Raw genomic sequence first — 14,489 nt, 5'->3', positions numbered from 1 at the left:
GTGGTAATTGCTAGGCTCAAGAGACCAGTCACCCTCCACCCCCATTCCTTTGAAACGCATAGAAGAGGACTTAGAGATGATGTACGTGGATAAGAAAGGAAACAAACGCGACCTACTTGCGTCACTTGAAATAGCAATCCACCAGGTTAAGTTAGACAATGTATTTGACATACTCGCGCAAACTGGCGAGAATGGTAATCGCTTCTTCCTTAGTTTCTGTATTTTTTATCTTTTTTGTGGTTGGTGTTGATAGCACGATAAATGTCACTGATTTTGCATTCATTACCACTAGTACGATGTCTCTCCACGTTCCTTCGTTAACTTCTTCTGAGGGCTCAGTGCAGTCTGTCAGTTTACGAACTAGCGGTGTGAGCAGAGGCAGAGGATGTGACCGGTGTCTACCGCCTTACGAAAGAAACAATTTGGCACCTGGGCGACAACGTGAATAAGGGGAGCAGAGAATATGGTGTCGCCATTTTTAAAGTAAAGCGAGGACTTTACGTCCAAATAAGTGTTCTTTTGAAGGTCATGTATATCTAGGACTAACTTAGGGTCTTGAATACCGAAACGCGTTGCTGACGACTACATTCCTAATATTCGTGATCCCGTGCTAAAGTATTTATAGCGAAATGATAACATTCAATTTACTAATTATTTGACTGCCCACGTTATGTGTTGGGTTTCTGAATGCACCACGTGTTAGTTACAAGTATTTTCATCTGTACTACAAGAAAGCACTGCATGCTACATAAATTGTTTTGTCTTAGTGTGTTATGTACCTGGCTTTGAATTTAACAGAACACGTAGCGGAGAGTCGTGCAGTATTGACCGGGTTTACTTTTTTGACTTTACTGGGTAAAATGGTGATTAATCGTAATATTAATATACTATTCTCTTGTCCCAAGACATATTCTATGGATAGCACTGATTTATGAGTTTTACTTTTTATTTGTAGTTCTTAATTACATGGAAAGTAAAAAAGCTACAATTACAAGGCTTGTAGAAAGTTATTTGCAGTATCAGCCATTGTCTTTTCTGTGATAATATCGCTTTTTAATTATACATTGCAATGATACTTATTGAATGATATATAACACATCAGCATGGGAACGTAATATTACTATTTCAGCTCAGTTCACCACTGTTTAGCTCACTGTTTTATAGACGTCACAAATGAAACGCAGAATATTCTCCTGATCCGCACATCCAACATCTGTCCAGCCTCTACACTTGGTGCACAGCTGCCAGTCTTCTTCCTATGATGCCAGACGCGTAACGGACTTTTCACTCTCTTCTGTTGACCCATTATTTTCAATAAATTCCAGTTTTCCTCGCCGTTTTATAATTGGTTTTCCATGGTGGTCTGTTGCTTGTTAATTTTGTTTGGGAACACCCAGTTTAAGTTAAGCTTTCTTCAACTCTCTGTCAGATTTAATTTTTACTGGTTTTAATCTCCACTCTTCGGTGGCAATCTGTTTTCATTTCTAAAGGTTGGAAACGCTTCAGCTGCATCCCTAGCGGTCATTTTGTTAGACATAACCTTGCTCACAGCCATTTTCATGCTCTCTTCATTCCATTTTCCACTTAGTTTTTCTCATTGTCCACCATTTTAGTTTGAAAGGAAGTTATAAGAAGAAAATATAACTGAAAAATTAAAATTACTTGTGACCGGCACAGAAAGGCAATCTGGTTGTCGGTACAGCAAGACAAACACGTAGTGAAAACTACTCATATTGTACGTACTTTTACGGAAATTATCATGAAACGTTTGTTAAATGTCGTTTCTTACATAACATTGATAACCGGGATATAGCAACGAAATGAATCACTTACCCTATAAACGAGCACCAGAGGACTCAAAATATCTTCGGAGAGCTAAGAGCTACAACAAGACCGTGGAGCACTCACAGCACACAAAGCACTTGTAACCTCTATCTATCTATATCCGAATCCCGCTCCAGCTACTGCCGGGTCTGGGTGCTGACGAGTCCTCTCCATTTGGCTCGGTCCTCCCACCACTTTTCTTCCTCCACTTGCTGCCAGGTCACACCTCTCCTTTCAACAGATATTCTCACTCCCATTTTCCACCGTGTTCTTGGGCGCCCTCTAGGTCTTTTCCCATCCATCTTTAGTTCTTCCATAATTTTGGGGAGTCTCTGCCCATGCATCCTCTTAACATGCCCATACCATCTTAATCTCTTTCTTTCAGTTTCTTCTCTCATACTTTCTTGTTTGAGGTCCTTTCTAATCTCTACATTCCTTACTCTGTCCATTCTTGTTTTTCCCTTAACTGCTCTGAGAAATTTCATTTCCCCTTCTTGCAGTCTGCTCTAGTCCCTTTCTTTCATTGTCCATGTTTCCCCACCATAGGTGACAATAGGGAAGTAATAATTCTTATACATCAGGAGTTTTGCTCCTTCTGAAATTTCATTATTCCAAATCAGATGTTTTATTGTTTGGTAGAAATTGCCTCCCTTCTGTAACCTCCTATTTACTTCGTTAGTTATTCTTTGATTGTGGCACCATACACAATCATTAACCTGGCTCCAAGGAGGTAGGGTGCCCTTCCCTATTCCTCCAATGGGGTAATTCCTGCTTGGCGCGTCAACGTCGCGGGGGTGGCATCCTACACTTCAGTAGGCCGGAGTGCTAGGATGGCTGAGTTCAGGCAGGTACCCAATCCCGTGGTGTATAACACGGAACCCATGCCCAGGGTTACAGGTGAAGACGTTAATGGCAGCGACGGCGGAGAAGGAAGACTTCGGAACGGCGTAGCTGGCAGATGAGGCAACCCTCCTTTCTGGGGATTAAATGAGAAGGGAACCACTGCCTTGTGGTGGAGGAGAAACTCCAAAGGCTAAGGGAGACAACCCCAACAGAAAATCCTTCCTTGCGTTAGGCCTAGCAAGCCAGTAGGAAAGTCTTCATATATTGCTTTCAAAACACTTGTAACCTCCCCCTTCCTAATCAGCCTACTGGGTTGCGATATAACTGAGCGTGATCGCTTGTGCTTAATGAATTTTTACAGCGAGTAAGGCTATCGTTACCGAAGGAAAATAACACCGGTTAGTTGGAGGAAAGTGTACAACATACCCTTCTGAAGGAAGAATCTATTCTAAATTTAAGCAAAATTTAGATGATAATTTTGAAATGAGTGGAATATAGTGCAATCGTTCACGTGCCGCACATGGGGGAAAAAGGGTACCACGTAATATTTTCTACAAAAACCACTGATAACGCAAAGAAAATACTGATTAGCTAAAAAAAGGGATAATTAAACGGTTGCCAGAGCGCTAGGGCAATGAATCTCCATAATCTTGAGAAAGGTAATGGAAAGGAATTGAATCAAATAACCACTGGCGTGGCAACGGAAGATTGTCACGCTTTTCCACAGCTCTATAGTTCAGGAGAAAATAAAAGAATCAGAAAGCACTGAGTTTGCAGTTACTTATTCTCAAATACTAAATTTGGAACGTAACGTTAAATGAAATTACTGGTTAAATAAATGATTGGCTTAACTTGAACTTCGTAATGTAAAAATTTTTTTCGGTAACCTCAGTATAACGTAATACAAAATCTAGAAAAAGCTAAGCAATTTACTTTTGATTATTGAAAGATTGAACTGAATCCACTTTAAGCAAACGAGCAATTGGTTGTACTTTTAAAATAACAATAATAAAATACATACCAAGCCAACAGAAGTCACTCTCTAAGCTAAATACACAATAAATGAAATAGCGCACTCTTAATTCGTGCCGTATCTTTAGTTATTAGTTATGCCGGTGAAATTTAGGTATAAGTAGTTCTACGTTCTAGTGGACTGATGATGGTTCAAATGGCTCTGAGCACTATGGGACTCAACTTCTGAGGTCATCAGTCCCCTAGAACTCAAAACTACTTAAACCTAACTAACCTAAGGACATCACACACATCCATGCCCTAGGCTGGATTCGAACCTGTGACCGTAGCGGTCGGACGGTTCCAGACTGCAGCGCCTAGAACCGCTCGGCCACTTCGGCCGGCGGGACTAATGACGTCAGATGTTAAGTCTCATAGTGATCAGAGCCATTTGAACCAGTTTTTTGATTGCATGGAAAGGGACCCCGCTTAGTAATAATGTCCGAGGATAATGACAACACAGGTACCGTGCAAGTTTTAACTATTGCAAGCTATTATTGAAGTTATTCACACTTTGTGCAGGAAATGTTGGTGGGCAGTGCCTTAACAGTCTTACCAAGTTGTAGCCGTGAGGACGACGAAGAATGTAGCCGACGATATTGCTACCCTGCCGTCGTTGTTAGTGCTGCTGTTCGACGAGAAGAACCCCAAGACGTCTGCAGAACCACGGATAATTATGGGACAGGCAACAGTCGGAATCGCAGCTTCCTCCGCCTGTCCACCCCTACCGCGCTCTCGACACTCGCGAGTTAACAAATCTGGCGCGTCTGCCCTGGCGCGAGAATAGCTGCACACCGCGGCGGCGAGAGCGCCCAACAAACGCTTCCGCCCTCTTTCATAACACAGGCTGCCTGCTTTCCTGTCTGCTCGCAAGGCGACAGAGACTCTCCATACGCAAAGATAAACAACGACACAGCTACTGCCATTTCGTCGTTGCTCCCGATACATTTCTATGAAGTTCGCTTGGCTATTACCCAGCAATTAACAATATTTTCCTTATAATTACAATCAAGTATATACAGTCAAAAGTAAATACACTAGTACATCGATTACGTATTAAATATAGTTTCTGTGATATATTTTATAGATTCAGAATCAAACGTGCAGTGCAAGTTATCAACGAATATTAAATGGCAAAAATTTAGGATAATGCAAAAGGTATTTTATCTGCATTTTCGGTGTTACACACTGAAGAGAGGAAGAAGATATCCGACTCCTGCACAAGCTTTCTTCTGTTTACTGTACCCTCTTACCATTTTGTGGTGTGCGTACTGTAAGACCTTTGGTACACACACCATCAGATTATTTGACTTGTCACTCTAACGAAGTAGGCGAGTGTCAGCAATATGTCTCGTGGTCTTATCGTGGCGTGTTTATCTTCTGCTGTTAGGTCAGACGATAGAAATGCCACTCGCACGCTTAGAGTAGCAGATTGACGGTGACCAACTTTAAACAGAACTTGATTAATTTTCACACACATTAATTAAAATAATAACAAGCATAAAAATAACTTAACTTGGTTCTGGATGCTGTTTACAATTGACAATCTGAAGTTCGTTTGGTCTTGGTATGTTAATCTTATTCTCACATATCTCTGATACTTGACTAAGTGTCTATTCATTTATCTTCATGGCTACGGACAGGAACATGGTAATCTTATTAGGTGCAGACTGAAACTTGACTATAGACTGGTACACACTAATGCAGAGTGTTACAGACTGGTGCAGACAAATGCAGACTAATGCAGACTGACTAATCGGAGGTCTGTACACTCGTCATAATACCTTGTGCGTTCATGTATCATTGCGCGACTGTGATCTGCGAGGAGAAAAGGTTCTACATTAGCAGCAATCTCATTGGCTGCGTTACATATTAATACGCGGATCAGCGGAAGCAGAATTTGGTCCGTCTCTAAGGCAGCGCCATCTCGTGGTGCAGAGATGGACGAGCGCTGCGCCTGCACTGTTGTGCTTAGCGGGGCACGCTCTTGTGGGAAAATTGTGTATGTGCTGACTACGCGGAACTATGTACACAACACATTTGGAGGTGGAAAGGGAAATCACAGTAGTGGCCGGTAACGTAAGCCTTCCGATACTGCACGACTCTCCCCTACATTTCAATAGCTCAAAATACAGGGTGATTCAAAAAGAATACCACAACTTTCAAAATGTGTATTTAATGAAAGAAACATAATATAACCTTCTGTTACACATCATTACAAAGAGTGTTTAAAAAGTTTTTTTTTCACTCAAAAACATGTTCAGAGATGTTCAATATGGCCCCCTCCAGACACTCGAGCAATATCAACCCGATACTCCAACTCGTTCCACACTCTCTGTAGCATATCAGGCGTAACAGTTTGGATAGCTGCTGTTATTTCTCGTTTAAAATCATCAATGGTGGCTGGGAGAGGTGGCTGAAACACCATATCCTTAACATACCCCCATAAGAAAAAATCGCAGGGGGTAAGATCAGGGCTTCTTGGAGGCCAGTGATGAAGTGCTCTGACACGGGCTGCCTGGCGGCCGATCCATCGCCTCGGGTAGTTGACGTTCAGGTTTCGTAACTAACCTTTTTCGTAGGACTCTCCATACAGTTGATTGTGGAATTTGCAGCTCTGTGCTAGCTCTGCGAGTCGATTTTCCTGGGCTGCGAACAAATGCTTGCTGGATGCGTGCTACATTTTCATCACTCGTTCTCGGCCGTCCAGAACTTTTCCCTTTGCACAAACACCCATTCTCTGGAAACTGTTTATACCAACGTTTAATACACCACCTATCTGGAGGTTTAACACCATACTTCGTTCGAAATGCACGCTGAACAACTGTCGTCGATTCACTTCTGCCGTACTCAATAACACAAAAAGCTTTCTGTTGAGTGGTCGCCATCTTAGCATCAACTGACGCTGACGCCTAGTCAACAGCGCCTCAAGCGAACAAATGTACAACTAAATGAAACTTTATAGCTCCCTTAATTCGCCGACAGATAGTGCTTAGCTCTGCCTTTTGTCGTTGCAGAGTTTTAAATTCCTAAAGTTGTGGTATTCTTTTTGAATCACCCTGTATACTCTTGTGTGTTAGCAGTTTCCTCCGCCGACCATGTAGTATCTTCTTTTAACGCCATATATTATTTTGAGATTTAAATGAAACATGAGTAACTGATGGGAATGCTTGTCGAATACGTTACAGGGGTCGGAAGTCCCTTCGCAGTCACACGAGAAGCGACGGCGCGGAGACGCACTCTGGGACGGAGCGCAGCCGCCTTTCTTTTGTTTCTCACCTGCTGGGAGGCGGCGCAGTCGCGGGACTGTGTTGTCCGGGCTGGAGTGCAGAGGGCGGGCCATTTGCATTTTTTCAATTCGGGAATTTAGTGCCGCCGTAAGCGCGTATATATTACGCGAGCGGCGGGGGCGCCGCCCTTATCTGAACCGCCGGCGGCCGATATTAAAACCGCACCCAATTCCGCGGCGAGCCGCAAACAGGGGGCTGATTCACGGCCGCAGCGCCGCGGCGAAACGCGTCGCGTCGCCGGCGGACAAATTAAGACCGACTGCAGACATCACTCCGCCAGACATTCTTAACGCGGCGCCCGCAAATGAGGAGGGGCACTGACGAACCAGCGCCGACAGCTACTTTCGCCTGGAAATTGCGAGGATGTCGCCTTTGTACGTGTGCCTGTACAAGAATACAAATATTCGTTACTGTAGCTCCACAATTAAAGCACACTTGTATCAAACAAAGGCGTTCATGTGTCGAAGAAATTACTAAGACAAGTTTTTTGTGCCGGCCATTTCCACAGCAGCTGTATATACACTAGTGGCCATTAAAATTGCTACACCAAGAAGAAATGCAGATGATAAACGAGTATTCATTGGACCAAATATATTATACTAGAACTGACATGTGGTTACATTTTCACGGAATTTGGGTGCATAGGTCTTGAGAAATCAGTACCCAGAACAATCACCTCAGGCCATAATAATGACCTTGATACGCCTGGGCATTCAGTCAAACAGAGCTTGGATGGCGTGTACAGGTACAGCTGCCCATGCAGCTTCAACACGATACCACAGTTCATCAAGAGTAGTGACTGGCGTATTGTGACGAGACAGTTGCTCGGCCACCTTTGACCAGAGAGATCTGGTGAGAGATCTGGAGAATGTGCTGGCCAGGGCAGCAGTCGAACATTTTTTGTGTCCAGGAAGACCCGTGCATGACCTGCAACATGAGGTCGTGCATTATCCTGCTGAAATGTAGTGTTTCGCAGGGATCGAATGAAGAGGGTAGTAACACATCTGAAATGCAACGTCCACTGTTCAAAGTGCCGTCAATGCGAACAAGAGGAGACCGAGACGTGTAACCAATGGCACCCCATACCATCACGCCGGGTGATACGCCACTATGGCCATGACGAATACACGCTTCCATGGTGTGTTCACCGCGATGTCCCCAAACACGGATGCGACCATCATGATGCTGTAAACATAACCTTGATTCATCCCAAAAAATGACGTTTTGCCATTCGTGCACCCATGTTTGTCGTTGAGTACACCATCGCAGGCGCTCCTGTCTGTGATGCAGCGTCAAGGGTAACCGCAGCCATGGTCTCCGAGCTGATAGTCCATGCGGCTGCAAACGTCGTCGAACTGTACGTGCAGGTGGTTGTTGTCTTGCAAACGTCCCCATCTGTTGACTCAGGGATCGAGACGTAGCTGCACGATCCGCTACAGCCATGCGGATAAGGTGCCTGTCATCTCGACTGTTAGTGATACGACGCCGTTGGGATCCAGCACGGCATTCCGTATTACCCTCCTGAACCCACCGATTCCATATTCTGCTAACAGTCATTGGATCTCGACCAACGCGACCAGCAATGTCGTGATACGATAAACCGCAATCGCGATAGGCTACAATCCGACCTTTATCAAAGTCGGAAACGTGTTGGTACGCATTTCTCCTCCTTACACGAGGCATGACAATAACGTTTCACCAGGCAACGCCGGTCAACTGCTGTTTGTGTATGAGAAATCGGTTTGAAACGTTCCTCATATCAGCATGTGGTACGTGTCGCCACCGGCGCCAACCTTGTGTGAATGCTCTGAAAAGCTAATCATTTGCATATCACAGCATCGTCTTCCTGTCGGTTAAATTCCACGTCTGTAGCACGTCATCTTCGTGGTGTAGCAATTTTAATGGTCAGTAAAATACAGTAGCTTCAAAAGAAAAACGCCTTTTGCATATTGCACAATAAGTTTTTTTATTTATCTTGTGCAACCAGACGTGTTTCGCCTTAGCTACAACGACTCTTCAGTGGGTGTCCTGAAATATCACATCTAGATTACCACATCTACGTCTACGTCTACGTGATTACTCTGCTATTTGCAATAAAGTGTCTGGCAGAGGCTTCAATGAGCCGCTTTCAAGCTCTCTACCGTTCCACTTTTGAACGGCGAGCGGGAGAAACGAGCACTTAAGTTTTTCTGTGCGAACCCTGAATTCTCTCATTTTATCGTGATGATAATTTCTCCCTATGTAGGGGTGCCAACAAAATGTTTCGGCAGTTGGAGGAGAAAAGTGGTGATTGAAATTTCGTGAGAAGATCGCAACGAAAATCGCCTTTGTTTTTAATGATTACCACTTCAATTCACATATCATGGCACTATCCTCCCTACTTCGCGATATTACAAAAGGAGCCGCCCTTCTTTGAACTTTTTCGATGTCATCCGTCAGTCCCCCCTGATGTGGATCCCACACCGCTCAGCAATACTCCGGAATAGAGCGGTCACATGTGGTGTAAGCACTCTCTTTAGTAGACCTGTTGCACTTTCTAAGTGTTCTGTCAATGAATCGCAACTTTGGTTTGCTCTACACACAACATTACCTATGTGATCGTTCCAATTTAAGTTATTTGTAATTGTAGTCCCTAAGTTGAATTTACAGCCTTAAAGATTTGTGTGACTTACCGCGTAAACGTAATTTAGGGGATTTCTTTTAGTGCTCATGTGAATAACTTCACACTTTCTTTATTCAGGATCAGTTGCCACTTTTCGCACCATACAGGTATCTTATCTAAATTATTTTGCTATTTGTATTGGTCATCTAAGGACTTTAAAAGACGGTAAATGATAGCACCATCTGCAAACAAGCTTAGAAGGCTACTCAGATTGTCTCCTATGTCGTTGATATAGACCAGGAACAGTAGAAGGCCTATAACACTTTCTTGGGGAGCGTCGGATATTACTTCTGTTTGACTCGATGTCTTTCCGTCTATTACTACGAACTGTGACCTTTCTGACAGGAAATCACAAATCCAGTCGCACAACTGAGGCGATATTCCGTAGGCAAGCAGTTTGGTTAGAAGACGCTTGTGAGGAACGGTGTCGAAAGCCTTCTTTAAACCTAAAATAATGAAATCTGTTTGACATCCCCTGTCGATAGCACTCATTGGTTCATGATATTTTCGTTTGCACATACAGTTTATCGTTTGATCTTACCTGTAGGTCATAGACTTAAAACAGTTCGTTGACGTTTTTATAATAAAATGGAAAAGTACTTAGCGATCAGCGTCTAATACACAAATAATAATAAATAAACCAAACAGCTTTCTCTTAAGGGACAAACTGGTTGAAAGTTTGCACTGTTATCAACGTACAGCACTTTAACTGTCATTTTTTGTGTCTGTTGTCTAAATTGTTTCTGTAAGTGTTGCCAACAACACACACAGAAACTTACAGATAAAGTGCTATCGTTGAAAACAGTGACCGAAAGGAAAAATGCGAAGTTTCAATGAGTTTGCCACCCGAGAGAAAACTGTTTGGATCAGAAGTAATGAATTAGACGCTGATCTGTTAGTACTCTTCCATTTCATTATAGAAACCTCAGAAATGTGCTTTAAATCTATACCTTGTGAGTGCAAACAATAACCTGTATGGGCAAACGAAAAAGTCGTGTAATGTTTCACGAGACTCACTGAAGAGGCCTAGTAACTGAGGCGTAACGCGTCTGGATGCACAAGATAAATAAGAACACTTAATGTGCACCATGCAAAAGGCGTTTTTCTTTTGATACTACTGTATTTTAAATTTCTGCGAATGCGCACGTTATTGTGCGGAAGTGTAATCGTGGTGTGAGAACGGAAAAGAATAGACCCCAAAGCCCTCAGTCAAGGTGATCAAGCATCTGCGGAGTTCCTTGACTTACGGAATGCAATGGGCTCGGCGTCACACCAGCATTTCTTAACGTACTATCACGCCAGGTATCGAACAACATTAGTGACTAGGTTGAGGTATTCTTGGTATGGAGGAGGCAGCATCTTTTCTCGGATGGAGCGTCATTGCCAGAAGTAGAAGTAGCTTCAGAAGTAGCTCCAATCGTGCCCCAGGTAAGTCTGCTGGCATCATTGCTATTCATGTTCTATATTAATGACCTGACGGAAAGTTTTTACAATAAACAAATTTGTTCAGATGGCGCAAGTACTGAAGCACAGCGTGACGCGCGAAATGTTTATGTAATGTTTAATAAACAAGGTAAGTAAGGTGTAAGTGTATACCAGATGTGGACTGAATTCAGCGAAATAGTATCGACAGTAACTGAGAGATTCATACCAAATAAATTAACAAACCACAGAGCTGATTATCCATGGTACACCAAACACGTCAGAACACTGCTGCAGAAACAACGAAACAAACATGCCAAATTTAAACGAATGCAAAATCCCCAAGACTGCTGATATTTTATCTTCTTCTTTCTTGGCTCTACAGCTCATGATGAGCCTTGGCCTCTTCTACAATTTGCTTCCATTTCTCTCGGTCCTTTGCCAATACTCTCCAGTTTCTATATCCCTCAGATCTATGTTTACTCCATCTTCCCATCTGGCTCTTGGTCGACCACGTCCTCTCTGACCTCTTGGCTTTTCTTGTATATTCTATTTGGTACTTCTGTATCATTCATGCGAGCCACATGTCCCGCCCACCTCAGTCTGGATTATTTCACTATCCCTCTGATGGGTTGGTCTTTGTATATGATATACAACTCATGGTTGTATCTCCTCCTCCATCTTCTTCTTTCACAGATTGGGCCGATAATTCGTCTAAGTACCTTTCTTTCAAATGCACCCAGTGTTTTAATATCTTTAGTTGCTAAGGTCCAGGCTTCAGGGGCATATGTAAGCACTGGTCGTATAAGTGATTTATACATAGTTAATTTAGTGGTACGAGCCAGGAGCCTTGAGGACAGAAATCTTGTTAGGGCAAAATACGCTCTATTGATTAGTATTATTCTCTGCTTAATTTCATAGGAGGTATCATTTAGAAGCGTAACTGTCGAGTCCAGGTACTTGAAATGTTCATTCCTCTCAAACGTATAATTGCCCACTGTCATTGCATTTGCATATTTTTTCTATGTGCTTTTCCAGCTGCCATATTTTTTGTTTTTTGTTCAGTAATAATTAACCCCATGTTCCTACTAGCCTGTTCAAGAGCTGTAAATGTCTCTTCCATTGCTTTTTGGGTTCTTGCTATTGTATCTACGTCATCTGCGTAGGCCAGTATCTGCACTGATCGTTCCCCTATTCAGAAGGTTTGCGTTTCTCATCACCTTCTCCAGGGCGGCATTAGAGAGAAGACATGCCAATTCATCCCATTGTCGCACTCCGTTTTTAATACTCATTGTATTGGACATCATTCCTCCTATTCTTACACTACCTTGTGTTTCGCTCATTGTCATTCTCACCAGCCATACCAACTTTCTCGGGATTCCCAGTTCATCTAGAGCTTGATACAACTACTCTCTATTTATGCTATCATAACCTGCTTTGAAATCTGTAAAGAGGTTCTAACATTCTGCGTGGTGTCTGTTTGTTCTAAGTCGTGTCTCCCTACCACTTTCGCGCAACGACGCTCTGAGGGTGTTTTTTAGGGAATTGACTAGTTTGAACCTGGGACCTGTTGCTGGTAAAGAGACGCCAGACCACACATGACATGTGGAGTTCAGAAGAGTCAGTGAGACTAGCAATGATATAACCAAATACTTAATGATTTCAGCGTCAGCTCCACTGCACTCCCCGAAAAAGAATCTTAATACTAACTAAATTTAGTGTAAGGGGTTCAAAGCTTTCCTATTTTTAGTTAGCTGGTAAAATAACGTCGAAAAAGCAGTTAAGTTTACCATTGGAAATTTTATTCTACGCACAAAACGTTGTTTATAAATTCCACTATTGATAAAAGGAAATGTTTTAATACAGGATGATAAAAACCAACTGCGCTCAACAAAAATGTGAACGAATATTCCCTGAATGGGTTTCCAAGTTCTACAATGGATCTAAGGATGACCTATGCCATATCACATCTATAATCTAGGTTTAAATTAAGTTTCACAATAGAGAAAACTATCAAAATGGTCTACAGTGACCCTCAATTATCTTTAATTACTTATCTAACTTGTCGTAAATTACAGTGGCTGATGTTGCTTCTCAATAACTATATAACAGAAAAATCATCGCGTTTCAGATTTTTGCTTCAAGTGGCAAATGTGAACACCATGAGATTTAATTGACGATCGACAGTAGTATTACGTAAAAAGGGGGTGTAACAGATGAGACTTCTGCATTTCTGAGTGAAGCTTTATGCGCTGTTATTCGGCATCGCATGCGTTCATTACCTTGTCGTTGGTTAGGCAGCGTCAGGGAGCGGCGGACTGCGCAGCTCCATACAGCTCGCCGTCTCGGAAGCAACTCTCTCCTAACTTCTCCTTACTACAATTTACCGAAGTTGGTTTAAAAAAACTATCTGGCTGTGTTTTCATCTGACCAGTCAGGGTCTCAGTGTTAACCTTAAGCTCCGCCTAAAAAAATTCTGTCTATCCAATGAGAAACGTTATACTTTTCGTGGTGGGGCAATGTTTTTAACGTTTGCAACGTAACAGAGACGCGAAAAAGTCTCACGCTAAAACTTGCAGGTGGTGTGGCCCTTTTAGTGTTATCGTAAGATCTATACTGTTCTTCTGGAGGGCTCTATCTTTTAACATGGGGTGGGGGGGGGTGGTCCTGGTGGTCGGCAGGCGATGTGGGTGTCCGTCCCTTATGGTAGGGCCTTCTAGCTTAACACAGCTCTGCTCTCGGCTTCTGTTCTCGTTTCTCCCCTCGGAACTGCGTCTGTTTCACGGTGGGAAGGTATGACATGCATTTAGGCGTTCTTGTGTTAGTCTGTAGTATTCCATTTGCTCACTCGTTAATCGTATTACTTTGGTTAATTTAATGTCACGATTTATTCGGAGCTATGTGACATACTGCCGGATTTGCTTATCATGTCAGGGTTTTCATGGAAGGTGTTGGATTTGCCTGACACCTTACAAGGTGATGCGTGCCAATCCCACATTCATTTGTTTTTTCCAGGATTTGTCTTAAGGTGAATATCTATGGTTGACTTCCTAGGAAGGAATCCACATTGGTACGGCCCCGTCTCCCTCTGTATGATCGGGAGTATTCTGTCGAATAGTATATTAGAGAATATTTTATATCTCAAGTTAAGTAGTGTGATCCCTCTGTAATTGCCACTCTCCATCTTATCTCCTTTCTTATATATCGGACATATGATACCCTCTTTCCATTGTCGGGGCATTTTCTCCTCTTCCCATATTCTGGTGAACATTTTCAGAAGGCTTCGTTCCAGCTCTCTGCCTCCTTGCTTAAACAGTTCTGCTGGAATACCATCTGTCCCTGCCACCTTGTTTTTCAATTCCTTCCTGGCAGTTTTCACTTCTTCTATATTTGGTGGGGTAATGTTGTTGTATGGGTCCTCTTCCCGATTCGTGTCT

This window comes from Schistocerca cancellata, chromosome 6 (genome assembly GCF_023864275.1).
Source record: "Schistocerca cancellata isolate TAMUIC-IGC-003103 chromosome 6, iqSchCanc2.1, whole genome shotgun sequence".
Classification (NCBI taxonomy): domain Eukaryota; kingdom Metazoa; phylum Arthropoda; class Insecta; order Orthoptera; family Acrididae; genus Schistocerca; species Schistocerca cancellata.
The sequence above is the reverse complement of the archived record's forward strand: the minus strand, read 5'-3'. Positions refer to the sequence as shown.